We start from the raw sequence: 10,049 nt of genomic DNA on the forward strand, positions 1-10,049 counted from the left end.
GATTGGTACAAAAATTTATTTCTGTGCTACCAGCTTAGGTTCGGACCTATGAGGTCACACACATTAGAGTTCATGATCTGATCGGATGGTTGATCAACGATTAAGAATCGTTCTAGGATTAAATGATCAATACGATTGACATTTAACCTAGTGCAAGTATTGTAGGAGGATCGATTAGCAATTCGATTGCTAATTAATTTAATTTGATTAAGTCAATAGGCTGAGATTAAGCCTAATTGAATATGATTTAATTAGATTTAGTTTGGGCTTGATTGGATCAAGTTCAATTGGTTTATTGGATAAGTCAAGTGCAAGAAAAAAACTAGTCCTAGTTCAATTAGGACTTGGATCAATCTAATTTCTAATTTGATTAAAAAATTAAATTAGATTTAAATCTAATTTAATCTGATTAAATTAAGTTTTTAATTGGGTTAAGACTTATTTTAATTGGGTTGATTTAATTTTGGTTTGATTTGGTTTGAGAAACCAAATTAAAACAAGTCATAAGATAGAATCCTAGTACGACTAGGATTCTACCTTGCGCCACATAAGCCCTCCCATGCCCTCTCTCTTATTCCATGCCAATCTCGTCTTATTTTGTGTGACAAAAGCCCTCTCCCATGTATTTCCTACGTACAAAAGGTTTTCTCTCTTCTTTCATGCATGAAAAGTGGTTGTGGATCAAATCAAAGTAGGAATAAGTTTGGATTTCAAATTCTATAAGATAGAGTTTTAGAAATCCAAAACTCTTTTCTTTTTGCATCGAATTTATCTAAATTTTTTTTGAGATTTTTATGAATTTTAGGGCACACATTGTGCACCCTTTGCTGGTGGTCCATGCATGAAAATAAGGAGGAGGCACCCAAGAGTTGGGCACCCCTTATCTTGCCATGTTTGGATAAGCCTTGACTAGGTATTTGATCTAGATAAGGACTCTATCATATCTCTCTCTATAAAATGAGTTTTTTTATAAAATTTTCATAAAATATAGAGATTTTAGAGACCTTTGGGACATCCAAAAATCAAAGAGAAATACCTTTGGATCGTGGAGATATAATAGACCCAAGATAGGGTGTCTAGGAGAGAGTAAAGAGAAGAAGAAAAGGGTCTTCTTCTAGGATTGTTCGTTTCATCTCTTCCCTTCCTCCATCTTGAGTTTTTCTGAGAGTGTCTCAGATCTAAAACTTCTCTTCCTACTTTTCATTTTTGGAAGAGTCCAAATCAAGAAGAAGAAGGTACCTGATCAACCATCGAAGAAGGATCAGTGCAGTACTAGCATACTGTGCTGATTTTCTGAAGCAGGACTTATGATCGAGATTCGTGGGCACGTGTGATGACTCCTAGAGACCGGATGCATGTGCGGTTTGCAACATCATCCTCAAGACCAGATCAGCAAGGTTAGAATGTCTAACTTGCAAGATAATAGATCTGATCTATTATTTAATACATACATTAGATGTCGTATAGAAACATATTGATATGATCAACATATAGCTCATGCTCTATATATTTTAATTTTTGATTTAATGCTATGTAATAATCATATAATAAGATCTTAGATATAGGGATTCTCTAATTTTAAAAAATAAATTTTGATTTATTTTAGTCTTCTGCTATCTGATCTTGAAAAAGTTTCAAGATCTAACCTTGAAACTCTAGATCTGGTTCCTACACAAACTGAATATCAGCTTGCTTGAGCTATTGAATATGTTAAAAATAGTAGAGAGCCATTTTAAGGGTGAAAAGGCTTAGGTTCTTCATGTTGATAAGATCAACAAGAAGAAGGTGAAGAAGGGTTCTAAGAAAAAGTTGAATCCTAAGGCTGGCATCTCCAAGAAGAAGGGGAAGAAGGTCTCCGCCAAGGTACTTGTTATCACTATGGTAGGGAGGGCCACTGGAAGAAAAATTGCAAGAAATACCTTGCAATCGTGAAATCAGCAAATGTTGCTAAAGATTTGTATATGATACAAACTAATTTATCATTAAGTACTTCAATATCAGATTCTTAGGTATTGGATACCACCTGTGCTTTACATCTTTGCAAATCATTGTAGGGTCTACAGGAAATAAAGAATCTGAATAAAAGTGACTTCGAGCTGTTCGATGCAAGTTGAGAGTCCATTCAAGCCGAAGCCATAAAAACCAGGATTTTGAAGTTGTCTTTGAAAAAGGTTTTGGAACTAAAGACCTATTATTACATTCCAAATATTGTTAGAAATATTATTTCTGTACCATTGATGTTGGAACAAGGTTTTGAAATAATTGTAAAGAATAATGTTGTTGTATATATTTTTCTAATGAATATTATGGAAGTACTTTTATTAATAATGGTCTTATATTTCTTTCACTTAATGATAATGTACTTCATATTGATAATATGAAGAAAAGAAAGAGAGAGGTTATGAATGTCACATACCTTTGGCACTGCCAACTTGGCCACATAAATGAGTCAAGGATTAATAAGTTATACAAAGATAATTTCTTTGATTCTTATGATTATGAATCATATGAAACTTGTGAATCTTGTCTCATGAAAAAAATAATCAAGAATCCATTTGCTGAACATAGAGATCAGACGAGTGATATTTTGGACCTTGTACATACTGATGTGTGTGGTTCAATGTCGATTCAAGCAAGAGGTGGATACTCTTACTTCATCACTTTTACTGATCATATGTCTAGGTTTAGATATGTATATTTAATAAAATACAAATTCGAAGTCTTTGACAAATTTAAAGAGTATCAAAGAATGATCAAGAAACAAATTGGTAAAAGTATGGAAGCTCTTTGATCGGATTAAGGAGGAGAATACTTGCCTAGTGAGTTCTTCAATTATTTGAAACAAAATGATATACTCTCTCAATGGACACCTCCTTATATTCCACAATTAAATAAAATTATGGAAAGAAGGAATCGCACCTTATTAGATATGATGCGGTCCATGATGTGTTTCACGGATCTTCCATTATCCTTTTGGGGATACGCTCTCGAGGTTACAGCGTATATTTTAAATAAAGTATCTTCAAAATCTATTTCTAGTACTCCATATGAAATATGGAAAGAAAAAAGATCCAATCTTAAGCATCTTAAGATTTGGGGTTGCCCAGTTTATGTGAAAAATATTGATGTGAAGGGAAAAAAAATAGTTTTCCTCTGGGATACCCAGGTTGCATCTAAAATTTTTTTAATATTCTACTTATTTAATGATCAAATTGATGCGAGGAATTCTGTGCAGGGGTAAAATGGTAATTTTAAAACTTTTTAAAATCACTATTTTACAGTAAAAATTATTAATTAATCTACTTAATTAATAAAAAATTTATCTTACATTAGGATCTAAATATGATATATAGCATGCATGTATTTAAATTAGAAATTTGAATTTGAACAGTAAACACTTTACTGTAATGTGTTCAGAACACAATACATTTGTGCGAGTAGTAGATCGCCACAATCTGATCACCGTCGGAAGAGTCTGATCATCATGATACAGTCACACAGTATGTCTGGCCTCTGTGGATCGTCTACACGAAGCTTCCAGTCTGATCAACTCCTCACGAGTGCTAGCTCATTGTAGAACCCTTTCGACGGTCGATGCTGATCGAACTCCTTCGATCGATATCTGTCGATTCTTTGGATGCTCTGGATCATCAGCAGACGTGCTTGAGAGGATGTTGAAGATCTCTCAAAAATTTGATGGGCTCACGACACTCGTAGCTCACCTTCTCACTTCCCGAACTCTAGGCTGAAAACCTAAAGAACTCACTGAAACCCTGCGCATACTTTTTCTTTCTTTTCTTTCTTTTTCTTTCGAAAAGATATAGACCTTCACCTTGCACAAAAAGATTCCTCACGCCCAGATTTTCTCTCCAAAATTTTTCTTGCAGACGCCCCACTCTTCTTCTCCTTTTAAAACAATGTCAAACGTCTTATCCACGTGAGAGGATAAAGATGAGTAATTGCACATTTGAATTCAAATCAAAATTTGAATTCAAATGGAAACCAATGTATTCCTATCCACTAAGGGCGTGAGAAGAGGAGGGCGTGGCTTAATTTGTGTGTGAGTGATTTTATGAGAAACATTTTCTCGTGTAATAAATGGGGCGTTAAAAGAGGATAAGGTCAAGGCGCTAAGATTGGTTGCTCATTCAAATTCAAACTTTGTTTTGAATTTGAATGGCTAACAAATCATCCTTATCCACTCATTTGGCATATTAAAGTAGGGCATGAGAAGGGCTTTGCATGAGGAAAAATTCATGAGAACTTCCTTCTCGTGAATTCAAATGGGCGTAGTGGAAGTGAGGTGGCGCAGGGAGAATGGGTCAAGGTGGTTTCATTATTTAAACCAACCTAATTGAACCAAATAAGTTAGACCTAATTAGACTAATTTAAATCCAACTAAATTAGGCTTAATTAGGCTTAATAAAATCTTAATCAAATCAAAAATTGATTAAGCCCAACTCCTGATCAAATCAGGGACCAAACCATCTCGACAATTAGGTCAACTCTTAACCTAATCGGGTCAAACCTAACTGAATCCAAGTCAATTGGACTTGATCCAAAAATAATTACTCAATAAAATTGAGTTAATTAGTGATCAAATCACTAATTAAACCTCTCATAAATATTGAGTCCAAATCCGATGGGTAATCGGGCATCAGAATTCATCGATATGTAACCCTGATCGAAGAGTCCCAAACCAGTGGGACTCTTGACCCCGGTACCCAAAATGTATGGGACTCATGATCAGAGAGTCCTGATTCTCGATCATAGAGTCTCAGACATGTAGGATTCATAGTCCATGAGCATTAGAACTCTTCATCAGCCATCAGATCAGATAGGAACCTCTAATGTGTGTGACCCCGCAGGTTCGAACCTAAGCTGGTAGCACAGGAACCAATTCTTGTACTAATCAAAGTGACCATCTAGCAATGGTATCCAATGATTGGATAGGTCGAAAAGTCACAATCGCAACACTCAGAACCTACGTGAATATGGTTACTATATAATTCATTCTTTTGACCCCTGTGTTTAGGATGACTCAGGGTTAAACTGTCAACCCTGATCAGATCATCCGAATTGTGCTCAACTCAAACAGTCTTGTGACTCCTCACTAGGACTACCTTGGCCAAGATTTTGCTAAATTGAAACACAACTATACACAGCTCCTAAACTGGAGTGGTCAATCCCATCTTGACACACGCACCGACAAGTCAAGTACTTGACTACACCCAGCAGCCTTTCATCATTGAATTAAAAATTCAGGTAGTCCAGTGCCTAAGTGCAGTGAGTTGCTTGCAAGTCACCGTGGTGGTCTCAGGTCGAAGGGACATTCATACCCATATTCCATCAGAGCAAATCTTGACAGCAGAAATAGCTCCGGAGTCGGTCATGTTCAGTGCAGATGTACCCTTACATCTCACCTGTATGCCATACCAGTGTCTCCACACTCATTGATTAAGAGGATAACCAACCTATATGGCACACAACGACCTATGCTTGATAAACGTTGTCGTCCTAACAATGTATCATTTAGTCGCGAACATATTTAAGGACTAAATGACAAATCCTCCTTTGTCGAGTCTAAATAGTCCTAAGAACTTCACCACAACATAGGAGTTCATTAGAAGATGAAACATTTTGTGATGAAAAATACCAAAAATATTTTTATTAATAATTTTTATTAATTCAAAATAAAAAGAGCACAACCATCAACATGCTGATGATTGACTTTGGGACACTATTCCCAATAATCTCCCACTTGGCCTAAAGCCAATCGGTGCAGTATCTAATACCCATCTTCGACTTGTAGTTGTCGAACTCCTTCACCGCAATGGCTTTAGTGAATGGGTCAGCCAGGTTCTCCTTTCCGTTGATCTTCTGAAGATCGACGTCACCTCAATCCATAATTTTTCGGATGAGATGGTAGCGGCGTAGAATATGCTTCGTCCGCTGGTGTGCCTTCGGTTCCTTTGCCTGAGCAATGGCTCCAGAGCTGTCACAGTAGAGCAGAACTGGACCAACAAGGGAGGATGCTACTCCGAGCTCGGTGATGAACTTCCTTAGCCACACCGCTTCTTTGGCAGCATCTGATGCAGCGACATACTCTGCCTCGCAAACTAAATCAGCCACTGTGTGCTGCTTGAAACTCTTCCAGCAGATTGTCCCACCATAAAGGGTAAAAATAAATCCCGACATACTTTTGCTGTCATCGTGATCATACTGGAAACTAGAGTCTGTATACCCTATAAGTCTCAAGTCCGATTCACCATAAACAAGCCACTGGTCTTTAGTATTTCTTAAATACTTTAGGATGGTTTTAACAACCTTCTAGTGATTCTCCCCTGGATCAGATTGGTATCTACTCACTACCCCTAGTGAGTATGCCACATCTGGTTGTGTATATGTCATGGCGTACATGATAGATCCCACTGCCGAAGCATATGGAATCCTACCCATACGCTCTCTCTCTTGAGGTGTTGTCGGACAATCTCTCTTCGAGAGAGAAATTCCATGGCCTATCGGTAGATAGCCTTTCTTGGAATTCTCCATGTTGAACCTCTTCAGCATAGTATCTATGTACATAGACTGAGATAAATCAAGCAATCTTTTAGATCTATCCCTATAGATCCTCATCCCTAGGATGTAGGAAGCTTCTCCCAAATTCTTCATGGAGAACTGTGACGACAGCCAAATCTTTATTTCCTGTAATGCAGGGACATCATTCCCGATTAAGAGAATATCATCCACATACAATACAAGAAATACCACTACTAGACCATTAGCCCACTTATAAATGCAGGGCTCTTCTCCATTCTTAACAAAGCCATACGTCTTGATCGTCCTATCAAAATGTATGTTCCAACTCTGGGATGCCTGCTTAAGTCCATAAATGGACCTCTGTAGTCTGCACACCTTAGACTCATCAGTAGATGTGAATCCTTCAGGTTGTATCATATACACCTCTTCATCCAGCTCTCCATTTAGGAAAGCTGTCTTCACATCCATCTGCCAGATTTCATAGTCCAGTTGGGCAGCTATCGCAAGCATAATCCGAATGGATTTAAGCATTGCCATAGGAGAAAACATCTCGTCATAGTCTATACCATAACATTGACGATATCCCTTGGCAACCAGACGAGCTTTATAGGTTTCAACCTTTCCGTCTGCACCCTTCTTCCTCTTGAAGACCCACTTACACCCTATGGATTTTACTCCTTCGGATGGGTCAACCAATGTCCACACATCTTGACCTTCATGGACTCCATTTCGGATTTCATGGCCTCTAGCCATTTCTCAGAGTCGGGTCTCTGCATTGCATCCATATAGGTGATCGGATCCTCATTATTTTCATCAAGTTCGATAGGATCATTATCCCGGACCAAAAAATCATAGTATCTGTCCGGTTGACGTGGTACTCTACCAGATCGCCTTAAGGGTGCTTGAACAATGGGCTCTGGATCTGATCTAATCAAATTCGGTTCAGGTTCAGCAACTTGCGTCGGATTTTTCACCTACCAAATTTCGTCAAGTTCGACCTTAGAGGCAACAGTCCCTTCACCAAGGAACTTCCTTTCCAAAAAAATTGCCTTAAGGCTGACAAACACTTTTTGCTCATCAGCTAGGTAGAAGTAATACCCTTTGGTCTCTTTTGAGTATCCTATAAAATTACACTTGTCAGACCTAGGTCCAAGCTTGTCCGTAATTAAACGTTTAACATAAGCCGGACACCCCCAAACCCTAAGGTGCGAGAGTACTGGCTTACGTCCTATCCATATCTCATATGACATTTTGGTTACAGACTTACTCAGAACCCTATTTAGAAGGTAACAAGTCGATTCGAGCGCATATCCCCAAAGAAAGATCGACAGACCAGCAAACCCCATCATGGATCGAACCATGTCCAACAAGGTCCGATTCCTCCTTTCAGACACACCATTATGCTGTGGTGTTCCAAGAGGTGTCCACTGAGAGAGAATCCCATTCTCCCCCAGAAATATCAGAAAATCATTGGAAAGGTATTCACCTCCTCGATCAGATTGAAGAGTTTTAATACACTTTTCAGTTTATTTTTCTACCTCATTTCGAAATAGTTTGAACATTTTAAATGACTCCGACTTATGCTTCATTAAATAGACATACCCATACCTCGATAGATCATCTGTGAAGGTTATGAAGTAGAAATATCTACCTCTTGCACTTGAGCTCATGGGTCCACATATATCAAAATGTACCAGAGCCAAGAGTTCACTGGCTCACTCACCTTTTTCAGTAAAAGGTGACTTGGTCATTTTACCAAGAAGACAGGACTCACAGGTTGGAAGTGATTCATAATCACCTACTTCAAGAATTCCTTCTTGAGCTAACCTATTTATCCTGTTCTTATTGATATGACCTAGCCTACAGTGCCAAAGGTAGACTTCTGACACATTATCTTTTCTAGGGTATTTACCGGAGGTTTGAACCACATTAACAGGTTGTGATAGAAAGTAAATTCCATTATTAAGTTGTCCAACAAATATTATAACACCATTCAAAATGATATTGCAAATATTTTCTTTTATTAAAAATTGATAACCGTTCATGGCCAAAAGGCCTACAGAAATAATATTTAATAAAAAGCTTGGACAATAGTGACATTCACTCAGAATTATATTTCGAGAATTTATTATAAGGTTCATGATTCCTAATGCTAGAACTGGAACTTTGTTTCCATCTCTAACGTTCAGGAATCTCTCGCCTTCATCAAATCTCCTACTGACCTGCAGACCCTGCATCGAATTGCAAATATGATAAGGGCTTCCGGTATCCAATACCCAGGCAGTAGTATCACAAAAGAAAAAGTTGCAAGGTGTTATCATATAAGTACCTTACTTCTTTTCCGGCTTGTTCGGATCCAGTGAGGCAATGTATAGAGGATAGTTCCTCTTCCAGTGCCCCTGCTTCTTACAAAAGAAGCACTCTGCCTGGCTCTGGTCGGGCTTGCGCTTCTTGGTCTGACCCTGTGTAGACATCCCAGCATGTGGCTGCACCTTCTTATTCTTCTTCTTGTTCTTTTTCCCTTTCTTAAAGGGTCGACGACCAGAAGAAGACCCTCCCACAACATTTACCGACTCCTTATGGAGCTGGTGGTCCTTCTCAAAGTTCTGCAGGAACCCCAACAAGTCGTGGTAGTTCACTGCAGGCTTTGTCATTTGAAAATGAGTAAGGAAGGGAAGGTAGGACATGGGCAGAGAATTAAGGATCGCATCCTTATCGAGCTGCTCGTGCAGGGGAAAGTCCAGTTTACTTAGGCACTCAATCATTTCGATCATGTACAGTACATGATCAGTGACTGAGGCTCCATCCCTCATCTGAGCATTGAAAATGGCACAATTAGTTTTGTACCTTTCAACATCGTCAAGCGTGCCAAAAGAGTCGTTCAATATTTGAAGCATCTTCTGTGGCTGGGCGTTCTCGAACCTGCGGCTGAACTCATCATTCATTGCCGCCAGCATTATGCACTGGACGGTGGTGTGATCGTTGAGCCACTTCTGGTAAGTGTCTCGGACCGTCCCTCTAGCGTTCAGGGCTGGCTCCTCAGGTACCAGATCCGTTACTACATAAAGGATCCGCTCATGCTCAAGAACGATTTTTAATTTTTGATACCAGCTATCGAAATTAGGTCCCATGAGCTTGTCATTATCTAATAATGATCGGAGTGACAGGGTAGTGGCCATAGCTGCATAAAGAAAAATCAGACCTATATTAGTACATAAATTATTAATACTAAAGACTGGGACTTTAGTCTAAAGTTTCTCCTAGTATTTTTACGAATTGGTAGCCTCAACCTCCAATTCAAGGAATTACTTTAATTCCTTAGTGGGTACTAGAATCTACATAGACTACACACAAGCCCAACTTTGGTTGGTCAACCCATGTATATCTATGGGTAGGTTCATAACCAGTTGTTTCTCTAAACAACTTCTAGTAATTGATTTTGCCCCAGAACCTAATCAGTAGGTTTTGCCTTCACTGAAAAGATCTGGTTAGGTCCAACCATTAACATA

Source organism: Elaeis guineensis, chromosome 3, assembly GCF_000442705.2.
Source record: "Elaeis guineensis isolate ETL-2024a chromosome 3, EG11, whole genome shotgun sequence".
Taxonomy (NCBI): domain Eukaryota; kingdom Viridiplantae; phylum Streptophyta; class Magnoliopsida; order Arecales; family Arecaceae; genus Elaeis; species Elaeis guineensis.